Below are 24,833 nucleotides of genomic sequence, written 5' to 3'. Positions count from 1 at the left end.
CATTCTAGTGTCTTTCGTTTGGGAGAAAAATGCAAAGGTACAATGCTGCTTTTCCTTGCCGATATCTCTCTTTTGCAAAGAGATAGGCATTGGAAAATGCAGGGCTATAACGTGTAGATGAAGCACTAACAGGAGGCTTTTAAATTTTCATTCTAGTGTCCTTCGTTTGGGAGAAAAATGCAAAGGTACAATACAGTTTTTCCTTGCCGATATCTCTCTTTTGAAAAGAGATAGGCATTGGAAAATTCAGGGCTATAACGTGTAGATGAAGCACTAACAGGAGGCTTTAAAATTTTCATTCTAGTGTCTTTCGTTTGGGAGAAAAATGCAAAGGTACAATACAGCTTTTCCTTGCCAATATCTCTCTTTTGCAAAGAGCTAGGCATTGGAAAATTCAGGGCTATAACGTGTAGATGAAGCACTAACAGGAGGCTTTAAAATTTTCATTCTAGTGTCTTTCGTTTGGGAGAAAAATGCAAAAGTACAATGCAGCTTTTCCTTGCCGATATCTCTCTTTTGCAAAGAGATAGGCATTGGAAAATGCAGGGCTATAACGTGTAGATGAAGCACTAACAGTAGGCTTTAAAAATTTCATTCTAGTGTCTTTCGTTTGGGAGAAAAATGCAAAGGTACAATACAGCTTTTCCTTGCCGATATCTCTCTTTTGCAAAGAGATAGGCATTGGAAAATTCAGGGCTATAACGAGTAGATGAAGCACTAACAGGAGGCTTTAAAATTTTCATTCTAGTGTCTTTCGTTTGGGAGAAAAATGCAAAGGTACAATACAGTTTTTCCTTGCCGATATCTCTCTTTTGCAAAGAGATAGGCATTGGAAAATTCAGGGCTATAACGTGTAGATGAAGCACTAATAGGAGGCTTTAAAATTTTCATTCTAGTGTCCTTCGTTTGGGAGAAAAATGCAAAGGTACAATACAGCTTTTCCTTGCCGATATCTCTCTTTTGCAAAGAGATTGGCATTGGAAAATTCAGGGCTATAACGTGTAGATGAAGCACTAACAGGAGGCTTTAAAATTTTCATTCTAGTGTCTTTCGTTTGGGAGAAAAATGCAAAGGTACAATACAGCTTTTCCTTGCCGATATCTCTCTTTTGCAAAGAGATAGGCATTGGAAAATTCAGGGCTATAACGTGTAGATGAAGCACTAACAGGAGGCTTTAAAATTTTCATTCTAGTGTCTTTCGTTTGGGAGAAAAATGCAAAGGTACAATACAGCTTTTCCTTGCCGATATCTCTCTTTTGCAAAGAGATAGGCATTGGAAAATTCAGGGCTATAACGTGTAGATGAAGCACTAACAGGAGGCTTTAAAATTTTCATTCTAGTGTCTTTCGTTTGGGAGAAAAATGCAAAGGTACAATACAGCATTTCCTTGCCGATATCTCTCTTTTGCAAAGAGATAGGCATTGGAAAATTCAGGGCTATTACGTGTAGATGAAGCACTAAAAGGAGGCTTTAAAATTTTCATTCTAGTGTCTTTCGTTTGGGAGAAAAATGTAAAAGTACAATGCAGCTTTTCCTTGCCGATATCTCTCTTTTGCAAAGAGATAGGCATTGGAAAATTCAGGGCTATAACGTGTAGATGAAGCACTAACAGGAGGCTTTAAAATTTTCATTCTAGTGTCTTTCGTTTGGGAGAAAAATGTAAAAGTACAATGCAGCTTTTCCTTGCCGATATCTCTCTTTTGCAAAGAGATAGGCATTGGAAAATTCAGGGCTATAACGTGTATATGAAGCACTAACAGGAAGCTTTAAAATTTTCATTCTAGTGTCTTTCGTTTGGGAGAAAAATGCAAAGGTACAATACAGCTTTTCCTTGCCGATATCTCTCTTTTGCTAAGAGATAGGCATTGGAAAATTCAGGGCTATAACGTGTAGATGAAGCACTAAAAGGAGGCTTTAAAATTTTCATTCTAGTGTCCTTCGTTTGGGAGAAAAATGCAAAGGTACAATACAGCTTTTCCTTGCCGATATCTCTCTTTTGCAAAGAGATAGGCATTGGAAAATTCAGGGCTATAACGTGTAGATGAAGCACTAACAGGAGGCTTTAAAATTTTCATTCTAGTGTCTTTCGTTTGGGAGAAAAATGCAAAGGTACAATACAGCATTTCCTTGCCGATATCTCTCTTTTGCAAAGAGATAGGCATTGGAAAATTCAGGGGTATTACGTGTAGATGAAGCACTAAAAGGAGGCTTTAAAATTTTCATTCTAGTGTCTTTCGTTTGGGAGAAAAATGTAAAAGTACAATGCAGCTTTTCCTTGCCGATATCTCTCTTTTGCAAAGAGATAGGCATTGGAAAATTCAGGGCTATAACGTGTAGATGAAGCACTAACAGGAGGCTTTAAAATTTTCATTCTAGTGTCTTTCGTTTGGGAGAAAAATGTAAAAGTACAATGCAGCTTTTCCTTGCCGATATCTCTCTTTTGCAAAGAGATAGGCATTGGAAAATTCAGGGCTATAACGTGCATATGAAGCACTAACAGGAGGCTTTAAAATTTTCATTCTAGTGTCTTTCGTTTGGGAGAAAAATGCAAAGGTACAATACAGCTTTTCCTTGCCGATATCTCTCTTTTGCAAAGAGATAGGCATTGGAAAATTCAGGGCTATAACGTGTAGATGAAGCACTAACAGGAGGCTTTAAAATTTTCATTCTAGTGTCTTTCGTTTGGGAGAAAAATGCAAAGGTACAATACAGCTTTTCCTTGCCGATATCTCTCTTTTGCAAAGAGCTAGGCATTTGAAAATTCAGGGCTATAACGTGTAGATGAAGCACTAACAGTAGACTTTAAAATTTTCATTCTAGTGTCTTTCGTTTGGGAGAAAAATGCAAAGGTACAATACAGCTTTTCCTTGCCGATATCTCTCTTTTGCTAAGAGATAGGCATTGGAAAATTCAGGGCTATAACGTGTAGATGAAGCACTAAAAGGAGGCTTTAAAATTTTCATTCTAGTGTCCTTCGTTTGGGAGAAAAATGCAAAGGTACAATACAGCTTTTCCTTGCCGATATCTCTCTTTTGCAAAGAGATAGGCATTGGAAAATTCAGGGCTATAACGTGTAGATGAAGCACTAACAGGAGGCTTTAAAATTTTCATTCTAGTGTCCTTCGTTTGGGAGAAAAATGCAAAGGTACAATACAGCTTTTCCTTGCCAATATCTCTCTGTTGCAAAGAGCTAGGCATTGGAAAATTCAGGGCTATAACGTGTAGATGAAGCACTAACAGGAGGCTTTAAAATTTTAATTCTAGTGTCTTTCGTTTGGGAGAAAAATGCAAAGGTACAATACAGCATTTCCTTGCCGATATCTCTCTTTTGCAAAGAGATAGGCATTGGAAAATTCAGGGCTATTACGTGTAGATGAAGCACTAAAAGGAGGCTTTAAAATTTTCATTCTAGTGTCTTTCGTTTGGGAGAAAAATGTAAAAGTACAATGCAGCTTTTCCTTGCCGATATCTCTCTTTTGCAAAGAGATAGGCATTGGAAAATTCAGGGCTATAACGTGTAGATGAAGCACTAACAGGAGGCTTTAAAATTTTCATTCTAGTGTCTTTCGTTTGGGAGAAAAATGTAAAAGTACAATGCAGCTTTTCCTTGCCGATATCTCTCTTTTGCAAAGAGATAGGCATTGGAAAATTCAGGGCTATAACGTGTATATGAAGCACTAACAGGAGGCTTTAAAATTTTCATTCTAGTGTCTTTCGTTTGGGAGAAAAATGCAAAGGTACAATACAGCTTTTCCTTGCCGATATCTCTCTTTTGCTAAGAGATAGGCATTGAAAAATTCAGGGCTATAACGTGTAGATGAAGCACTAAAAGGAGGCTTTAAAATTTTCATTCTAGTGTCCTTCGTTTGGGAGAAAAATGCAAAGGTACAATACAGCTTTTCCTTGCCGATATCTCTCTTTTGCAAAGAGATAGGCATTGGAAAATTCAGGGCTATAACGTGTAGATGAAGCACTAATAGGAGGCTTTAAAATTTTAATTCTAGTGTCCTTCGTTTGGGAGAAAAATGCAAAGGTACAATACAGCTTTTCCTTGCCGATATCTCTCTTTTGCAAAGAGATAGGCATTGGAAAATTCAGGGCTATAACGTGTAGATGAAGCACTAACAGGAGGCTTTAAAATTTTCATTCTAGTGTCTTTCGTTTGGGAGAAAAATGCAAAGGTACAATACAGCTTTTCCTTGCCGATATCTCTCTTTTGCAAAGAGCTAGGCATTGGAAAATTCAGGGCTATAACGTGTAGATGAAGCACTAACAGGAGGCTTTAAAATTTTCATTCTAGTGTCTTTCGTTTGGGAGAAAAATGCAAAGGTACAATACAGTTTTTCCTTGCCGATATCTCTCTTTTGCAAAGAGATAGGCATTGGAAAATTCAGGGCTATAACGTGTAGATGAAGCACTAACAGGAGGCTTTAAAATTTTCATTCTAGTGTCTTTCGTTTGGGAGAAAAATGCAAAAGTACAATGCTGCTTTTCCTTGCCGATATCTCTCTTTTGCAAAGAGATAGGCATTGGAAAATGCAGGGCTATAACGTGTATATGAAGCACTAACAGGAGGCTTTAAAATTTTCATTCTAGTGTCTTTCGTTTGGGAGAAAAATGCAAAGGTACAATACAGCTTTTCCTTGCCGATATCTCTCTTTTGCTAAGAGATAGGCATTGGAAAATTCAGGGCTATAACGTGTAGATGAAGCACTAAAAGGAGGCTTTAAAATTTTCATTCTAGTGTCCTTCGTTTGGGAGAAAAATGCAAAGGTACAATACAGCTTTTCCTTGCCGATATCTCTCTTTTGCAAAGAGATAGGCATTGGAAAATTCAGGGCTATAACGTGTAGATGAAGCACTAACAGGAGGCTTTAAAATTTTCATTCTAGTGTCTTTCGTTTGGGAGAAAAATGCAAAGGTACAATACAGCATTTCCTTGCCGATATCTCTCTTTTGCAAAGAGATAGGCATTGGAAAATTCAGGGGTATTACGTGTAGATGAAGCACTAAAAGGAGGCTTTAAAATTTTCATTCTAGTGTCTTTCGTTTGGGAGAAAAATGTAAAAGTACAATGCAGCTTTTCCTTGCCGATATCTCTCTTTTGCAAAGAGATAGGCATTGGAAAATTCAGGGCTATAACGTGTAGATGAAGCACTAACAGGAGGCTTTAAAATTTTCATTCTAGTGTCTTTCGTTTGGGAGAAAAATGTAAAAGTACAATGCAGCTTTTCCTTGCCGATATCTCTCTTTTGCAAAGAGATAGGCATTGGAAAATTCAGGGCTATAACGTGTATATGAAGCACTAACAGGAGGCTTTAAAATTTTTCATTCTAGTGTCTTTCGTTTGGGAGAAAAATGCAAAGGTACAATACAGCTTTTCCTTGCCGATATCTCTCCTTTGCAAAGAGATAGGCATTGGAAAATTCAGGGCTATAACGTGTAGATGAAGCACTAACAGGAGGCTTTAAAATTTTCATTCTAGTGTCTTTCGTTTGGGAGAAAAATGCAAAGGTACAATACAGCTTTTCCTTGCCGATATCTCTCTTTTGCAAAGAGCTAGGCATTTGAAAATTCAGGGCTATAACGTGTAGATGAAGCACTAACAGTAGACTTTAAAATTTTCATTCTAGTGTCTTTCGTTTGGGAGAAAAATGCAAAGGTACAATACAGCTTTTCCTTGCCGATATCTCTCTTTTGCTAAGAGATAGGCATTGGAAAATTCAGGGCTATAACGTGTAGATGAAGCACTAAGAGGAGGCTTTAAAATTTTCATTCTAGTGTCCTTCGTTTGGGAGAAAAATGCAAAGGTACAATACAGCTTTTCCTTGCCGATATCTCTCTTTTGCAAAGAGATAGGCATTGGAAAATTCAGGGCTATAACGTGTAGATGAAGCACTAACAGGAGGCTTTAAAATTTTCATTCTAGTGTCCTTCGTTTGGGAGAAAAATGCAAAGGTACCATACAGCTTTTCCTTGCCAATATCTCTCTGTTGCAAAGAGCTAGGCATTGGAAAATTCAGGGCTATAACGTGTAGATGAAGCACTAACAGGAGGCTTTAAAATTTTCATTCTAGTGTCTTTCGTTTGGGAGAAAAATGCAAAGGTACAATACAGCATTTCCTTGCCGATATCTCTCCTTTGCAAAGAGATAGGCATTGGAAAATTCAGGGCTATTACGTGTAGATGAAGCACTAAAAGGAGGCTTTAAAATTTTCATTCTAGTGTCTTTCGTTTGGGAGAAAAATGTAAAAGTACAATGCAGCTTTTCCTTGCCGATATCTCTCTTTTGCAAAGAGATAGGCATTGGAAAATTCAGGGCTATAACGTGTAGATGAAGCACTAACAGGAGGCTTTAAAATTTTCATTCTAGTGTCTTTCGTTTGGGAGAAAAATGTAAAAGTACAATGCAGCTTTTCCTTGCCGATATCTCTCTTTTGCAAAGAGATAGGCATTGGAAAATTCAGGGCTATAACGTGTAGATGAAGCACTAACAGGAGGCTTTAAAATTTTCATTCTAGTGTCTTTCGTTTGGGAGAAAAATGCAAAGGTACAATACAGCTTTTCCTTGCCGATATCTCTCTTTTGCAAAGAGATAGGCATTGGAAAATTCAGGGCTATAACGTGTAGATGAAGCACTAACAGGAGGCTTTAAAATTTTCATTCTAGTGTCTTTCGTTTGGGAGAAAAATGCAAAGGTACAATACAGCTTTTCCTTGCCGATATCTCTCTTTTGCAAAGAGATAGGCATTGGAAAATTCAGGGCTATAACGTGTAGATGAAGCACTAACAGGAGGCTTTAAAATTTTCATTCTAGTGTCTTTCGTTTGGGAGAAAAATGCAAAGGTACAATACAGCATTTCCTTGCCGATATCTCTCTTTTGCAAAGAGATAGGCATTGGAAAATTCAGGGCTATTACGTGTAGATGAAGCACTAAAAGGAGGCTTTAAAATTTTCATTCTAGTGTCTTTCGTTTGGGAGAAAAATGTAAAAGTACAATGCAGCTTTTCCTTGCCGATATCTCTCTTTTGCAAAGAGATAGGCATTGGAAAATTCAGGGCTATAACGTGTAGATGAAGCACTAACAGGAGGCTTTAAAATTTTCATTCTAGTGTCTTTCGTTTGGGAGAAAAATGTAAAAGTACAATGCAGCTTTTCCTTGCCGATATCTCTCTTTTGCAAAGAGATAGGCATTGGAAAATTCAGGGCTATAACGTGTATATGAAGCACTAACAGGAAGCTTTAAAATTTTCATTCTAGTGTCTTTCGTTTGGGAGAAAAATGCAAAGGTACAATACAGCTTTTCCTTGCCGATATCTCTCTTTTGCTAAGAGATAGGCATTGGAAAATTCAGGGCTATAACGTGTAGATGAAGCACTAAAAGGAGGCTTTAAAATTTTCATTCTAGTGTCCTTCGTTTGGGAGAAAAATGCAAAGGTACAATACAGCTTTTCCTTGCCGATATCTCTCTTTTGCAAAGAGATAGGCATTGGAAAATTCAGGGCTATAACGTGTAGATGAAGCACTAACAGGAGGCTTTAAAATTTTCATTCTAGTGTCTTTCGTTTGGGAGAAAAATGCAAAGGTACAATACAGCATTTCCTTGCCGATATCTCTCTTTTGCAAAGAGATAGGCATTGGAAAATTCAGGGGTATTACGTGTAGATGAAGCACTAAAAGGAGGCTTTAAAATTTTCATTCTAGTGTCTTTCGTTTGGGAGAAAAATGTAAAAGTACAATGCAGCTTTTCCTTGCCGATATCTCTCTTTTGCAAAGAGATAGGCATTGGAAAATTCAGGGCTATAACGTGTAGATGAAGCACTAACAGGAGGCTTTAAAATTTTCATTCTAGTGTCTTTCGTTTGGGAGAAAAATGTAAAAGTACAATGCAGCTTTTCCTTGCCGATATCTCTCTTTTGCAAAGAGATAGGCATTGGAAAATTCAGGGCTATAACGTGTATATGAAGCACTAACAGGAGGCTTTAAAATTTTCATTCTAGTGTCTTTCGTTTGGGAGAAAAATGCAAAGGTACAATACAGCTTTTCCTTGCCGATATCTCTCTTTTGCAAAGAGATAGGCATTGGAAAATTCAGGGCTATAACGTGTAGATGAAGCACTAACAGGAGGCTTTAAAATTTTCATTCTAGTGTCTTTCGTTTGGGAGAAAAATGCAAAGGTACAATACAGCTTTTCCTTGCCGATATCTCTCTTTTGCAAAGAGCTAGGCATTTGAAAATTCAGGGCTATAACGTGTAGATGAAGCACTAACAGTAGACTTTAAAATTTTCATTCTAGTGTCTTTCGTTTGGGAGAAAAATGCAAAGGTACAATACAGCTTTTCCTTGCCGATATCTCTCTTTTGCTAAGAGATAGGCATTGGAAAATTCAGGGCTATAACGTGTAGATGAAGCACTAAAAGGAGGCTTTAAAATTTTCATTCTAGTGTCCTTCGTTTGGGAGAAAAATGCAAAGGTACAATACAGCTTTTCCTTGCCGATATCTCTCTTTTGCAAAGAGATAGGCATTGGAAAATTCAGGGCTATAACGTGTAGATGAAGCACTAACAGGAGGCTTTAAAATTTTCATTCTAGTGTCCTTCGTTTGGGAGAAAAATGCAAAGGTACAATACAGCTTTTCCTTGCCAATATCTCTCTGTTGCAAAGAGCTAGGCATTGGAAAATTCAGGGCTATAACGTGTAGATGAAGCACTAACAGGAGGCTTTAAAATTTTAATTCTAGTGTCTTTCGTTTGGGAGAAAAATGCAAAGGTACAATACAGCATTTCCTTGCCGATATCTCTCTTTTGCAAAGAGATAGGCATTGGAAAATTCAGGGCTATTACGTGTAGATGAAGCACTAAAAGGAGGCTTTAAAATTTTCATTCTAGTGTCTTTCGTTTGGGAGAAAAATGTAAAAGTACAATGCAGCTTTTCCTTGCCGATATCTCTCTTTTGCAAAGAGATAGGCATTGGAAAATTCAGGGCTATAACGTGTAGATGAAGCACTAACAGGAGGCTTTAAAATTTTCATTCTAGTGTCTTTCGTTTGGGAGAAAAATGTAAAAGTACAATGCAGCTTTTCCTTGCCGATATCTCTCTTTTGCTAAGAGATAGGCATTGGAAAATTCAGGGCTATAACGTGTAGATGAAGCACTAAAAGGAGGCTTTAAAATTTTCATTCTAGTGTCCTTCGTTTGGGAGAAAAATGCAAAGGTACAATACAGCTTTTCCTTGCCGATATCTCTCTTTTGCTAAGAGATAGGCATTGGAAAATTCAGGGCTATAACGTGTAGATGAAGCACTAAAAGGAGGCTTTAAAATTTTCATTCTAGTGTCCTTCGTTTGGGAGAAAAATGCAAAGGTACAATACAGCTTTTCCTTGCCGATATCTCTCTTTTGCAAAGAGATAGGCATTGGAAAATTCAGGGCTATAACGTGTAGATGAAGCACTAATAGGAGGCTTTAAAATTTTCATTCTAGTGTCCTTCGTTTGGGAGAAAAATGCAAAGGTACAATACAGCTTTTCCTTGCCGATATCTCTCTTTTGCAAAGAGATAGGCATTGGAAAATTCAGGGCTATAACGTGTAGATGAAGCACTAACAGGAGGCTTTAAAATTTTCATTCTAGTGTCTTTCGTTTGGGAGAAAAATGCAAAGGTACAATACAGCTTTTCCTTGCCGATATCTCTCTTTTGCAAAGAGCTAGGCATTGGAAAATTCAGGGCTATAACGTGTAGATGAAGCACTAACAGGAGGCTTTAAAATTTTCATTCTAGTGTCTTTCGTTTGGGAGAAAAATGCAAAGGTACAATACAGCATTTCCTTGCCGATATCTCTCTTTTGCAAAGAGATAGGCATTGGAAAATTCAGGGGTATTACGTGTAGATGAAGCACTAACAGGAGGCTTTAAAATTTTCATTCTAGTGTCCTTCGTTTGGGAGAAAAATGCAAAGGTACAATACAGCTTTTCCTTGCCAATATCTCTCTGTTGCAAAGAGCTAGGCATTGGAAAATTCAGGGCTATAACGTGTAGATGAAGCACTAACAGGAGGCTTTAAAATTTTAATTCTAGTGTCTTTCGTTTGGGAGAAAAATGCAAAGGTACAATACAGCATTTCCTTGCCGATATCTCTCTTTTGCAAAGAGATAGGCATTGGAAAATTCAGGGCTATTACGTGTAGATGAAGCACTAAAAGGAGGCTTTAAAATTTTCATTCTAGTGTCTTTCGTTTGGGAGAAAAATGTAAAAGTACAATGCAGCTTTTCCTTGCCGATATCTCTCTTTTGCAAAGAGATAGGCATTGGAAAATTCAGGGCTATAACGTGTAGATGAAGCACTAACAGGAGGCTTTAAAATTTTCATTCTAGTGTCTTTCGTTTGGGAGAAAAATGTAAAAGTACAATGCAGCTTTTCCTTGCCGATATCTCTCTTTTGCTAAGAGATAGGCATTGGAAAATTCAGGGCTATAACGTGTAGATGAAGCACTAAAAGGAGGCTTTAAAATTTTCATTCTAGTGTCCTTCGTTTGGGAGAAAAATGCAAAGGTACAATACAGCTTTTCCTTGCCGATATCTCTCTTTTGCTAAGAGATAGGCATTGGAAAATTCAGGGCTATAACGTGTAGATGAAGCACTAAAAGGAGGCTTTAAAATTTTCATTCTAGTGTCCTTCGTTTGGGAGAAAAATGCAAAGGTACAATACAGCTTTTCCTTGCCGATATCTCTCTTTTGCAAAGAGATAGGCATTGGAAAATTCAGGGCTATAACGTGTAGATGAAGCACTAATAGGAGGCTTTAAAATTTTCATTCTAGTGTCCTTCGTTTGGGAGAAAAATGCAAAGGTACAATACAGCTTTTCCTTGCCGATATCTCTCTTTTGCAAAGAGATAGGCATTGGAAAATTCAGGGCTATAACGTGTAGATGAAGCACTAACAGGAGGCTTTAAAATTTTCATTCTAGTGTCTTTCGTTTGGGAGAAAAATGCAAAGGTACAATACAGCTTTTCCTTGCCGATATCTCTCTTTTGCAAAGAGCTAGGCATTGGAAAATTCAGGGCTATAACGTGTAGATGAAGCACTAACAGGAGGCTTTAAAATTTTCATTCTAGTGTCTTTCGTTTGGGAGAAAAATGCAAAGGTACAATACAGCATTTCCTTGCCGATATCTCTCTTTTGCAAAGAGATAGGCATTGGAAAATTCAGGGGTATTACGTGTAGATGAAGCACTAACAGGAGGCTTTAAAATTTTCATTCTAGTGTCCTTCGTTTGGGAGAAAAATGCAAAGGTACAATACAGCTTTTCCTTGCCAATATCTCTCTGTTGCAAAGAGCTAGGCATTGGAAAATTCAGGGCTATAACGTGTAGATGAAGCACTAACAGGAGGCTTTAAAATTTTAATTCTAGTGTCTTTCGTTTGGGAGAAAAATGCAAAGGTACAATACAGCATTTCCTTGCCGATATCTCTCTTTTGCAAAGAGATAGGCATTGGAAAATTCAGGGCTATTACGTGTAGATGAAGCACTAAAAGGAGGCTTTAAAATTTTCATTCTAGTGTCTTTCGTTTGGGAGAAAAATGTAAAAGTACAATGCAGCTTTTCCTTGCCGATATCTCTCTTTTGCAAAGAGATAGGCATTGGAAAATTCAGGGCTATAACGTGTAGATGAAGCACTAACAGGAGGCTTTAAAATTTTCATTCTAGTGTCTTTCGTTTGGGAGAAAAATGTAAAAGTACAATGCAGCTTTTCCTTGCCGATATCTCTCTTTTGCTAAGAGATAGGCATTGGAAAATTCAGGGCTATAACGTGTAGATGAAGCACTAAAAGGAGGCTTTAAAATTTTAATTCTAGTGTCCTTCGTTTGGGAGAAAAATGCAAAGGTACAATACAGCTTTTCCTTGCCGATATCTCTCTTTTGCTAAGAGATAGGCATTGGAAAATTCAGGGCTATAACGTGTAGATGAAGCACTAAAAGGAGGCTTTAAAATTTTCATTCTAGTGTCCTTCGTTTGGGAGAAAAATGCAAAGGTACAATACAGCTTTTCCTTGCCGATATCTCTCTTTTGCAAAGAGATAGGCATTGGAAAATTCAGGGCTATAACGTGTAGATGAAGCACTAATAGGAGGCTTTAAAATTTTCATTCTAGTGTCCTTCGTTTGGGAGAAAAATGCAAAGGTACAATACAGCTTTTCCTTGCCGATATCTCTCTTTTGCAAAGAGATAGGCATTGGAAAATTCAGGGCTATAACGTGTAGATGAAGCACTAACAGGAGGCTTTAAAATTTTCATTCTAGTGTCTTTCGTTTGGGAGAAAAATGCAAAGGTACAATACAGCTTTTCCTTGCCGATATCTCTCTTTTGCAAAGAGCTAGGCATTGGAAAATTCAGGGCTATAACGTGTAGATGAAGCACTAACAGGAGGCTTTAAAATTTTCATTCTAGTGTCTTTCGTTTGGGAGAAAAATGCAAAGGTACAATACAGTTTTTCCTTGCCGATATCTCTCTTTTGCAAAGAGATAGGCATTGGAAAATTCAGGGCTATAACGTGTAGATGAAGCACTAACAGGAGGCTTTAAAATTTTCATTCTAGTGTCTTTCGTTTGGGAGAAAAATGCAAAAGTACAATGCTGCTTTTCCTTGCCGATATCTCTCTTTTGCAAAGAGATAGGCATTGGAAAATGCAGGGCTATAACGTGTATATGAAGCACTAACAGGAGGCTTTAAAATTTTCATTCTAGTGTCTTTCGTTTGGGAGAAAAATGCAAAGGTACAATACAGCTTTTCCTTGCCGATATCTCTCTTTTGCTAAGAGATAGGCATTGGAAAATTCAGGGATATAACGTGTAGATGAAGCACTAAAAGGAGGCTTTAAAATTTTCATTCTAGTGTCCTTCGTTTGGGAGAAAAATGCAAAGGTACAATACAGCTTTTCCTTGCCGATATCTCTCTTTTGCAAAGAGATAGGCATTGGAAAATTCAGGGCTATAACGTGTAGATGAAGCACTAACAGGAGGCTTTAAAATTTTCATTCTAGTGTCTTTCGTTTGGGAGAAAAATGCAAAGGTACAATACAGCATTTCCTTGCCGATATCTCTCTTTTGCAAAGAGATAGGCATTGGAAAATTCAGGGGTATTACGTGTAGATGAAGCACTAAAAGGAGGCTTTAAAATTTTCATTCTAGTGTCTTTCGTTTGGGAGAAAAATGTAAAAGTACAATGCAGCTTTTCCTTGCCGATATCTCTCTTTTGCAAAGAGATAGGCATTGGAAAATTCAGGGCTATAACGTGTAGATGAAGCACTAACAGGAGGCTTTAAAATTTTCATTCTAGTGTCTTTCGTTTGGGAGAAAAATGTAAAAGTACAATGCAGCTTTTCCTTGCCGATATCTCTCTTTTGCAAAGAGATAGGCATTGGAAAATTCAGGGCTATAACGTGTATATGAAGCACTAACAGGAGGCTTTAAAATTTTTCATTCTAGTGTCTTTCGTTTGGGAGAAAAATGCAAAGGTACAATACAGCTTTTCCTTGCCGATATCTCTCTTTTGCAAAGAGATAGGCATTGGAAAATTCAGGGCTATAACGTGTAGATGAAGCACTAACAGGAGGCTTTAAAATTTTCATTCTAGTGTCTTTCGTTTGGGAGAAAAATGCAAAGGTACAATACAGCTTTTCCTTGCCGATATCTCTCTTTTGCAAAGAGCTAGGCATTTGAAAATTCAGGGCTATAACGTGTAGATGAAGCACTAACAGTAGACTTTAAAATTTTCATTCTAGTGTCTTTCGTTTGGGAGAAAAATGCAAAGGTACAATACAGCTTTTCCTTGCCGATATCTCTCTTTTGCTAAGAGATAGGCATTGGAAAATTCAGGGCTATAACGTGTAGATGAAGCACTAAGAGGAGGCTTTAAAATTTTCATTCTAGTGTCCTTCGTTTGGGAGAAAAATGCAAAGGTACAATACAGCTTTTCCTTGCCGATATCTCTCTTTTGCAAAGAGATAGGCATTGGAAAATTCAGGGCTATAACGTGTAGATGAAGCACTAACAGGAGGCTTTAAAATTTTCATTCTAGTGTCCTTCGTTTGGGAGAAAAATGCAAAGGTACAATACAGCTTTTCCTTGCCAATATCTCTCTTTTGCAAAGAGCTAGGCATTGGAAAATTCAGGGCTATAACGTGTAGATGAAGCACTAACAGGAGGCTTTAAAATTTTCATTCTAGTGTCTTTCGTTTGGGAGAAAAATGCAAAGGTACAATACAGCTTTTCCTTGCCGATATCTCTCTTTTGCAAAGAGATAGGCATTTGAAAATTCAGGGCTATAACGTGTAGATGAAGCACTAACAGAAGGCTTTAAAATTTTCATTCTAGTGTCCTTCGTTTGGGAGAAAAATGCAAAGGTACAATACAGCTTTTCCTTGCCGATATCTCTCTTTTGCAAAGAGATAGGCATTGGAAAATTCAGGGCTATAACGTGTAGATGAAGCACTAATAGGAGGCTTTAAAATTTTCATTCTAGTGTCCTTCGTTTGGGAGAAACATGCAAAGGTACAATACAGCTTTTCCTTGCCGATATCTCTCTTTTGCAAAGAGATAGGCATTGGAAAATTCAGGGCTATAACGTGTAGATGAAGCACTAACAGGAGGCTTTAAAATTTTCATTCTAGTGTCTTTCGTTTGGGAGAAAAATGCAAAGGTACAATACAGCTTTTCCTTGCCAATATCTCTCTTTTGCAAAGAGCTAGGCATTGGAAAATTCAGGGCTATAACGTGTAGATGAAGCACTAACAGGAGGCTTTAAAATTTTCATTCTAGTGTCTTTCGTTTGGGAGAAAAATGCAAAGGTACAATACAGCATTTCCTTGCCGATATCTCTCTTTTGCAAAGAGATAGGCTTTGGAAAATTCAGGGCTATTACGTGTAGATGAAGCACTAAAAGGAGGCTTTAAAATTTTCATTCTAGTGTCCTTCGTTTGGGAGAAAAATGCAAAGGTACAATACAGCTTTTCCTTGCCGATATCTCTCTTTTGCAAAGAGATAGGCATTGGAAAATTCAGGGCTATAACGTGTAGATGAAGCACTAATAGGAGGCTTTAAAATTTTCATTCTAGTGTCCTTCGTTTGGGAGAAAAATGCAAAGGTACAATACAGCTTTTCCTTGCCGATATCTCTCTTTTGCAAAGAGATAGGCATTGGAAAATTCAGGGCTATAACGTGTAGATGAAGCACTAACAGGAGGCTTTAAAATTTTCATTCTAGTGTCTTTCGTTTGGGAGAAAAATGCAAAGGTACAATACAGCTTTTCCTTGCCGATATCTCTCTTTTGCAAAGAGCTAGGCATTGGAAAATTCAGGGCTATAACGTGTAGATGAAGCACTAACAGTAGACTTTAAAATTTTCATTCTAGTGTCTTTCGTTTGGGAGAAAACTGCAAAGGTACAATACAGCTTTTCCTTGCCAATATCTCTCTTTTGCAAAGAGCTAGGCATTGGAAAATTCAGGGCTATAACGTGTAGATGAAGCACTAACAGGAGGCTTTAAAATTTTCATTCTAGTGTCTTTCGTTTGGGAGAAAAATGCAAAGGTACAATACAGTTTTTCCTTGCCGATATCTCTCTTTTGCAAAGAGATAGGCATTGGAAAATTCAGGGCTATAACGTTTAGATGAAGCACTAACAGGAGGCTTTAAAATTTTCATTCTAGTGTCTTTCGTTTGGGAGAAAAATGCAAAGGTACAATACAGCTTTTCCTTGCCGATATCTCTCTTTTGCAAAGAGATAGGCATTTTAAAATTCAGGGCTATAACGTGTAGATGAAGCACTAACAGGAGGCTTTAAAATTTTCATTCTAGTGTCCTTCGTTTGGGAGAAAAATGCAAAGGTACATTACAGCTTTTCCTTGCCGATATCTCTCTTTTGCAAAGAGATAGGCATTGGAAAATTCAGGGCTATAACGTGTAGATGAAGCACTAACAGGAGGCTTTAAAATTTTCATTCTAGTGTCTTTCGTTTTTGGAGAAAAATGCAAAGGTACAATACAGCTTTTCCTTGCCAATATCTCTCTTTTGCAAAGAGCTAGGCATTGGAAAATTCAGGGCTATAACGTGTAGATGAAGCACTAACAGGAGGCTTTAAAATTTTCATTCTAGTGTCTTTCGTTTGGGAGAAAAATGCAAAAGTACAATGCTGCTTTTCCTTGCCGATATCTCTCTTTTGCAAAGAGATAGGCATTGGAAAATTCAGGGCTATAACGTGTAGATGAAGCACTAACAGGAGGCTTTAAAATTTTCATTCTAGTGTCTTTCGTTTGGGAGAAAAATGCAAATGTACAATGCTGCTTTTCCTTGCCGATATCTCTCTTTTGCAAAGAGATAGGCATTGGAAAATGCAGGGCTATAACATGTAGATGAAGCACTAACAGGAGGCTTTAAAATTTTCATTCTAGTGTCTTTCGTTTGGGAGAAAAATGCAAAAGTACAATGCTGCTTTTCCTTGCCGATATCTCTCTTTTGCAAAGAGATAGGCATTGGAAAATGCAGGGCTATAACGTGCAGATGAAGCACTAACAGGAGGCTTTAAAATTTTCATTCTAGTGTCTTTCGTTTGGGAGAAAAATGCAAAGGTACAATACAGCTTTTCCTTGCCAATATCTCTCTTTTGCAAAGAGCTAGGCATTGGAAAATGCAGGGCTATAACGTGTAGATGAAGCACTAACAGGAGGCTTTACAATTTTCATTCTAGTGTCTTTCGTTTGGGAGAAAAATGCAAAGGTACAATGCTGCTTTTCTTGCCGTTATCTCTCTTTTGCAAAGAGATAGGCATTGGAAAATGCAGGGCTATAACGTGTAGATGAAGCACTAACAGGAGGCTTTTAAATTTTCATTCTAGTGTCCTTCGTTTGGGAGAAAAATGCAAAGGTACAATACAGTTTTTCCTTGCCGATATCTCTCTTTTGAAAAGAGATAGGCATTGGAAAATTCAGGGCTATAACGTGTAGATGAAGCACTAACAGGAGGCTTTAAAATTTTCATTCTAGTGTCTTTCGTTTGGGAGAAAAATGCAAAGGTACAATACAGCTTTTCCTTACCAATATCTCTCTTTTGCAAAGAGCTAGGCATTGGAAAATTCAGGGCTATAACGTGTAGATGAAGCACTAACAGGAGGCTTTAAAATTTTCATTCTAGTGTCTTTCGTTTGGGAGAAAAATGCAAAAGTACAATGCAGCTTTTCCTTGCCGATATCTCTCTTTTGCAAAGAGATAGGCATTGGAAAATTCAGGGCTATAACGTGTAGATGAAGCACTAACAGGAGGCTTTAAAATTTTCATTCTAGTGTCCTTCGTTTGGGAGAAAAATGCAAAGGTACAATACAGCTTTTCCTTGCCAATATCTCTCTTTTGCAAAGAGATAGGCATTGGAAAATTCAGGGCTATAACGTGTAGATGAAGCACTAACAGGAGGCTTTAAAATTTTCATTCTAGTGTCTTTCGTTTGGGAGAAAAATGCAAAGGTACAATACAGCATTTCCTTGCCGATATCTCTCTTTTGCAAAGAGATAGGCATTGGAAAATTCAGGGCTATTACGTGTAGATGAAGCACTAAAAGGAGGCTTTAAAATTTTCATTCTAGTGTCTTTCGTTTGGGAGAAAAATGTAAAAGTACAATGCAGCTTTTCCTTGCCGATATCTCTCTTTTGCAAAGAGATAGGCATTGGAAAATTCAGGGCTATAACGTGTAGATGAAGCACTAACAGGAGGCTTTAAAATTTTCATTCTAGTGTCTTTCGTTTGGGAGAAAAATGTAAAAGTACAATGCAGCTTTTCCTTGCCGATATCTCTCTTTTGCAAAGAGATAGGCATTGGAAAATTCAGGGCTATAACGTGTATATGAAGCACTAACAGGAGGCTTTAAAATTTTCATTCTAGTGTCTTTCGTTTGGGAGAAAAATGCAAAGGTACAATACAGCTTTTCCTTGCCGATATCTCTCTTTTGCTAAGAGATAGGCATTGGAAAATTCAGGGCTATAACGTGTAGATGAAGCACTAAAAGGAGGCTTTAAATTTTTCATTCTAGTGTCCTTCGTTTGGGAGAAAAATGCAAAGGTACAATACAGCTTTTCCTTGCCGATATCTCTCTTTTGCAAAGAGATAGGCATTGGAAAATTCAGGGCTATAACGTGTAGATGAAGCACTAATAGGAGGCTTTAAAATTTTCATTCTAGTGTCCTTCGTTTGGGAGAAACATGCAAAGGTACAATACAGCTTTTCCTTGCCGATATCTCTCTTTTGCAAAGAGATAGGCATTGGAAAATTCAGGGCTATAACGTGTAGATGAAGCACTAACAGGAGGCTTTAAAATTTTCATTCTAGTGTCTTTCGTTTGGGAGAAAAATGCAAAGGTACAATACAGCTTTTCCTTGCCGATATCTCTCTTTTGCAAAGAGCTAGGCATTGGAAAATTCAGGGCTATAACGTGTAGATGAAGCACTAATAGGAGGCTTTAAAATTTTCATTCTAGTGTCTTTCGTTTGGGAGAAAAATGCAAAAGTACAATGCTGCTTTTCCTTGCCGATATCTCTCTTTTGCAAAGAGATAGGCATTGGAAAATGCAGGGCTATAACATGTAGATGAAGCACTAACAGGAGGCTTTAAAATTTTCATTCTAGTGTCTTTCGTTTGGGAGAAAAATGCAAAGGTACAATACAGCTTTTCCTTGCCAATATCTCTCTTTTGCAAAGAGCTAGGCATTGGAAAATGCAGGGCTATAACGTGTAGATGAAGCACTAACAGGAGGCTTTACAATTTTCATTCTAGTGTCTTTCGTTTGGGAGAAAAATGCAAAGGTACAATGCTGCTTTTCCTTGCCGATATCTCTCTTTTGCAAAGAGATAGGCATTGGAAAATGCAGGGCTATAACGTGTAGATGAAGCACTAACAGGAGGCTTTTAAATTTTCATTCTAGTGTCCTTCGTTTGGGAGAAAAATGCAAAGGTACAATACAGTTTTTCCTTGCCGATATCTCTCTTTTGAAAAGAGATAGGCATTGGAAAATTCAGGGCTATAACGTGTAGATGAAGCACTAACAGGAGGCTTTAAAATTTTCATTCTAGTGTCTTTCGTTTGGGAGAAAAATGCAAAGGTACAATACAGCTTTTCCTTGCCAATATCTCTCTTTTGCAAAGAGCTAGGCATTGGAAAATTCAGGGCTATAACGTGTAGATGAAGCACTAACAGGAGGCTTTAAAATTTTCATTCTAGTGTCTTTCGTTTGGGAGAAAAATGCAAAAGTACAATGCAGCTTTTCCTTGCCGATATCTCTCTTTTGCAAAGAGATAGGCATTGGAAAATGCAGGGCTATAACGTGTAGATGAAGCACTAACAGTAGGCTTTAAAAATTTCATTCTAGTGTCTTTCGTTTGGGAGAAAAATGCAAAAGTACAATGCAGCTTTTCCTTGCCGATATCTCTCTTTTGCAAAGAGATAGGCATTGGAAAATTCAGGGCTATAACGTGTAGATGAAGCACTAATAGGAGGCTTTAAAATTTTCATTCTAATGTCCTTCGTTTGGGAGAAAAATGCAAAGGTACAATACAGCTTTTCCTTGCCGATATCTCTCTTTTGCAAAGAGATAGGCATTGGAAAATTCAGGGCTATAACATGTAGATGAAGCACTAACAGGAGGCTTTAAAATTTTCATTCTAGTGTCTTTCGTTTGGGAGAAAAATGCAAAGGTACAATACAGCTTTTCCTTGCCGATATCTCTCTTTTGCAAAGAGATAGGCATTGGAAAATTCAGGGCTATAACGTGTAGATGAAGCACTAACAGGAGGCTTTAAAATTTTCATTCTAGTGTCCTTCGTTTGGGAGAAAAATGCAAAGGTACAATACAGCTTTTCCTTGCCGATATCTCTCTTTTGCAAAGAGATAGGCATTGGACAAATTCAGGGCTATAACGTGTAGATGAAGCACTAACAGGAGGCTTTAAAATTTTCATTCTAGTGTCTTTCGTTTGGGAGAAAAATGCAAAGGTACAATACAGCTTTTCCTTGCCGATATCTCTCTTTTGCAAAGAGCTAGGCATTGGAAAATTCAGGGCTATAACGTGTAGATGAAGCACTAACAGGAGGCTTTAAAATTTTCATTCTAGTGTCTTTCGTTTGGGAGAAAAATGCAAAGGTACAATACAGCTTTTCCTTGCCAATATCTCTCTTTAGCAAAGAGCTAGGCATTGGAAAATTCAGGGCTATAACGTGTAGATGAAGCACTAACAGGAGGCTTTAAAATTTTCATTCTAGTGTCTTTCGTTTGGGAGAAAAATGCAAAGGTACAATACAGTTTTTCCTTGCCGATATCTCTCTTTTGCAAAGAGATAGGCATTGGAAAATTCAGGGCTATAACGTGTAGATGAAGCACTAACAGGAGGCTTTAAAATTTTCATTCTAGTGTCCTTCGTTTGGGAGAAAAATGCAAAGGTACAATACAGCTTTTCCTTGCCAATATCTCTCTTTTGCAAAGAGCTAGGCATTGGAAAATTCAGGGCTATACCGTGTAGATGAAGCACTAACAGGAGGCTTTTACATTTTCATTCTAGTGTCCTTCGTTTGGGAGAAAAATGCAAAGGTACAATACAGCTTTTCCTTGCCGATATCTCTCTTTTGCAAAGAGCTAGGCATTGGAAAATTCAGGGCTATAACGTGTAGATGAAGCACTAACAGGAGGCTTTAAAATTTTCATTCTAGTGTCTTTCGTTTGGGAGAAAAATGCAAAGGTACAATACAGTTTTTCCTTGCCGATATCTCTCTTTTGCAAAGAGATAGGCATTGGAAAATTCAGGGCTATAACGTGTAGATGAAGCACTAACAGGAGGCTTTAAAATTTTCATTCTAGTGTCCTTCGTTTGGGAGAAAAATGCAAAGGTACAATACAGCTTTTCCTTGCCAATATCTCTCTTTTGCAAAGAGCTAGGCATTGGAAAATTCAGGGCTATACCGTGTAGATGAAGCACTAACAGGAGGCTTTTACATTTTCATTCTAGTGTCCTTCGTTTGGGAGAAAAATGCAAAGGTACAATACAGCTTTTCCTTGCCGATATCTCTCTTTTGCAAAGAGATAGGCATTGGAAAATTCAGGGCTATAACGTGTAGATGAAGCACTAACAGGAGGCTTTAAAATTTTCATTCTAGTGTCTTTCGTTTGGGAGAAAAATGCAAAGGTACAATACAGCTTTTCCTTGCCGATATCTCTCTTTTGCAAAGAGATAGGCATTTGAAAATTCAGGGCTATAACGTATAGATGAAGCACTAACAGGAGGCTTTAAAATTTTCATTCTAGTGTCCTTCGTTTGGGAGAAAAATGCAAAGGTACAATACAGCTTTTCCTTGCCGATATCTCTCTTTTGCAAAGAGATAGGCATTGGAAAATTCAGGGCTATAACGTGTAGATGAAGCACTAATAGGAGGCTTTAAAATTTTCATTCTAGTGTCCTTCGTTTGGGAGAAAAATGCAAAGGTACAATACAGCTTTTCCTTGCCGATATCTCTCTTTTGCAAAGATATAGGCATTGGAAAATTCAGGGCTATAACGTGTAGATGAAGCACTAACAGGAGGCTTTAAAATTTTCATTCTAGTGTCTTTCGTTTGGGAGAAAAATGCAAAGGTACAATACAGCTTTTCCTTGCCGATATCTCTCTTTTGCAAAGAGCTAGGCATTGGAAAATTCAGGGCTATAACGTGTAGATGAAGCACTAATAGGAGGCTTTAAAATTTTCATTCTAATGTCCTTCGTTTGGGAGAAAAATGCAAAGGTACAATACAGCTTTTCCTTGTCGATATCTCTCTTTTGCAAAGAGATAGGCATTGGAAAATTCAGGGCTATAACGTGTATATGAAGCACTAACAGGAGGCTTTAAAATTTTCATTCTAGTGTCTTTCGTTTGGGAGAAAAATGCAAAGGTACAATACAGCTTTTCCTTGCCGATATCTCTCTTTTGCAAAGAGCTAGGCATTGGAAAATTCAGGGCTATAACGTGTAGATGAAGCTCTAACAGTAGACTTTAAAATTTTCATTCTAGTGTCTTTCGTTTGGGAGAAAAATGCAAAGGTACAATACAGCTTTTCCTTGCCAATATCTCTCTTTTGCAAAGAGCTAGGCATTGGAAAATTCAGGGCTATAACGTGTAGATGAAGCACTAACAGGAGGCTTTAAAATTTTCATTCTAGTGTCTTTCGTTTGGGAGAAAAATGCAAAGGTACAATACAGCTTTTCCTTGCCGATATCTCTCTTTTGCAAAGAGATAGGCATTGGAAAATTCAGGGCTATAACGTGTAGATGAAGCACTAACAGGAGGCTTTAAAATTTTCATTCTAGTGTCTTTCGTTTGGGAGAAAAATCAGCTTGAATGCTTCAGGGGCTGGGGCATAGCCAACATGAGCCCCACACCGAAGGAGGGTGGAGGTGTTTAATGCAAACTAGGGGTCAGACAAGCGCCGCAAAAGGCCACCATGCCCTGCACGCCCCTTTTCTGTTTTCATATGCAGACGAGGGTTGAAGCCAACTTTGACCCACTGCTTGGATGACATCACCATATGCAAATCCATCTGCGGCAGGCCTTCCCCCAGGAATGCTTGCACTAGTTGTTGCATTTGGTTTGTTGTTTGGGGGTGCTTCAGTATTAGGCAGCCTTCTGCCCTCCCATGTTCATCTGAAAATATGTGTTCTCCCTGCAGTTGTTGTCCCCAGATGAGAGTTCCCTTGTGCTGCCTCAGTTGAATCTCCTTAACTTGACAGAGATGTGCCTGAGCAGCGGCCCTCCCCAGCTCTATCCCAAATCATACTTATTTTGCATAGGAGATACCATGGTCATGAAGATTATTCTCCCAGGGTGAGGTTCATTCATTGCATTCTGGGTATGCTGACCCCTGTGATTTCCCCAAATGTGGGAAACTCGACTGCTTTATTTGTGGTAGTGGGGGACTGTGTTTGTGTTTTCCTCTGGTCAGCTCTGGTAAAAGTCAGATTTCTTTGTTTCAGAGCCTTGTTCTTCTTTTGAGAGTTCCCTTGTGCTAGTTCTTCAGAACGAACAAATCTTTTGCCTTTTACTAAAGATTTCCGTGGAGAGGAGCAAAACTGAGTTTTATCTCAATTTTTGCATGCCCCGTCTTATTGGGGTTTCTTTTATCAGTTTAAAGATAGAACGAGTGTGCTTTAATGTAAGCTCATTTGCGTAGAAATGACAGTAAATGTTTGTTTCTTTTCAAACAGAACTTTCTTGACTATACTAATTGCTTGAAAGATCTGGGAGCACATGGAAAAGAGTACAAACCATGTTTATAGCAAGGGGAAGCCTGGTGAGAAATCTGCTTTCTTTCTTTCAAATTGGGTGCTCACTTTGAGCTGAATGAGGACTGCTGGCATGGCACTCAGGCGACAGGTAGAATCTTGGTCATGCTGTGGTTTCTCTTCAGAACGAACAAATCTTTCGCCTTTTACTAAAGATTTCCGTGGAGAGGAGCAAAACTGAGTTTTATCTCAATTTTTGCATGCCCCATCTTATTGGGGTTTTATTTTATTGGTTTAAAGATAGAACGAGTGTGCTTTAATGTAAGCTCATTTGCATAGAAATGACAGTAAATGTTTGTTTCTTTTCAAACAGAACTTTCTTGACCACACTAATTGTTTGAAAGATCTGGGAGCACATGGAAAAGAGTACAAACCATGTTTATAGCAAGGGGAAGCCTGGTGAGAAATCTGCTTTCTTTCATTCAAATTGGGTGCTCACTTTGAGCTGAATGAGAACTGCTGGCATGGCACTCAGGCGACAGGTGGAATCTTGGTCATGCTCTGGTTTCTCTTCAGAACTAACAAATATTTCGCCTTTTATTAAAGATTTCCGTGGAGAGGAGCAAAACTGAGTTTTATCTCAATTTTTGCATGCCCCATATTATTGGGGTTTCTTTTATCAGTTTAAAGACAGAACGAGTGTGCTTTCTTGTTAGCTTTAATGTAAGTTTATTTGCATAACAATGACAGTAAATGTTTGTTTCTTTTCAAACAGAACTTTCTTGACCATGCTACTTGCTTGAAAGATCTGGGAGCACATGGAAAACAGTACAAACCATGCAGTATCACAAGAGCCTTTATTTGATCTTTCATGAAGATAGAGCAGAATTGAGGACACGTCAACAATTTCTGCCGAAGGTGGTTCATCTTTCCACATGGTGCCTTTGGCCACTGACACCTTCGTTGAGTCAAAGTCTCTGGCTGTGGTCAGAACTTTGAAAATTTATGTCACCAGAACGGTTCAGATTAGGAAAACAGAGGCTCTGTTTGTCCTGTATGCTCCCAACATGATTGGGTGTCCTGCTTCCATGCAGACCATTATGCGCTGGATCTGTGGTAAAATTCAGCATGCTCATTCCACGGCAGGATTGCCGTTACTGAATTAGGTGAAGACCCATTCTACTAGAAAGGTGGGTTCATCCTGGGCAGCTGGTCGGGGAGTCTCGGCATTGCAACTTTGCCGAGCAACTATTTAGTAAACACTTTTGCTAAGTTTTACAAGTTTGATACCTTGGCTGATGATAACCTCAAGTTGGGTCATTCGGTGCTGCAGAGTCGTACGCACTCTCCCACCCGTTCAAGAGCTTTGGTATAACCCCATGGTTCTTAATGTGACCCCAGCATCCTCTAGGTCGTATGAGAAAATAGGATTTTAATACCTACCGGTAAATCCTTTTCTCTTAGTACGTAGAGGATGCTGGGCACCCGTCCCAGTCCATACTGTGTCTGCAGTTATTACTTGTGGTTATACACATGTTGTGTTACGGTTCTGGTCAGCTTTT

The 24,833-nt window shown here is 38.2% G+C and overlaps 4 non-coding genes across 4 annotated transcripts; all 4 read left to right on the top strand.

Annotated features, from left to right (window-relative positions):
* The first annotated feature begins 22,822 nt into the window (after window positions 1–22,822).
* LOC135033000 (U1 spliceosomal RNA) lies at window positions 22,823–22,986 on the top strand. The gene has a single exon (XR_010228445.1). It is a non-coding gene; the product is annotated as a U1 spliceosomal RNA (small nuclear RNA).
* A 59-nt stretch (window positions 22,987–23,045) lies between these two features.
* Window positions 23,046–23,162, top strand: LOC135033159 (U5 spliceosomal RNA). The gene has a single exon (XR_010228570.1). It is a non-coding gene; the product is annotated as a U5 spliceosomal RNA (small nuclear RNA).
* A 274-nt stretch (window positions 23,163–23,436) lies between these two features.
* On the top strand, window positions 23,437–23,552 carry LOC135033147 (U5 spliceosomal RNA). Its single transcript, XR_010228558.1, has one exon. It is a non-coding gene; the product is annotated as a U5 spliceosomal RNA (small nuclear RNA).
* Window positions 23,553–23,827: 275 nt separating this feature from the next.
* On the top strand, window positions 23,828–23,943 carry LOC135033155 (U5 spliceosomal RNA). The gene has a single exon (XR_010228566.1). It is a non-coding gene; the product is annotated as a U5 spliceosomal RNA (small nuclear RNA).
* Window positions 23,944–24,833: the final 890 nt, after the last annotated feature.

This window comes from Pseudophryne corroboree, unplaced genomic scaffold (assembly GCF_028390025.1).
Source record: "Pseudophryne corroboree isolate aPseCor3 unplaced genomic scaffold, aPseCor3.hap2 scaffold_567, whole genome shotgun sequence".
In the NCBI taxonomy this organism is placed as follows: domain Eukaryota; kingdom Metazoa; phylum Chordata; class Amphibia; order Anura; family Myobatrachidae; genus Pseudophryne; species Pseudophryne corroboree.
This window is presented reverse-complemented; position numbering and strand designations above follow the sequence as displayed.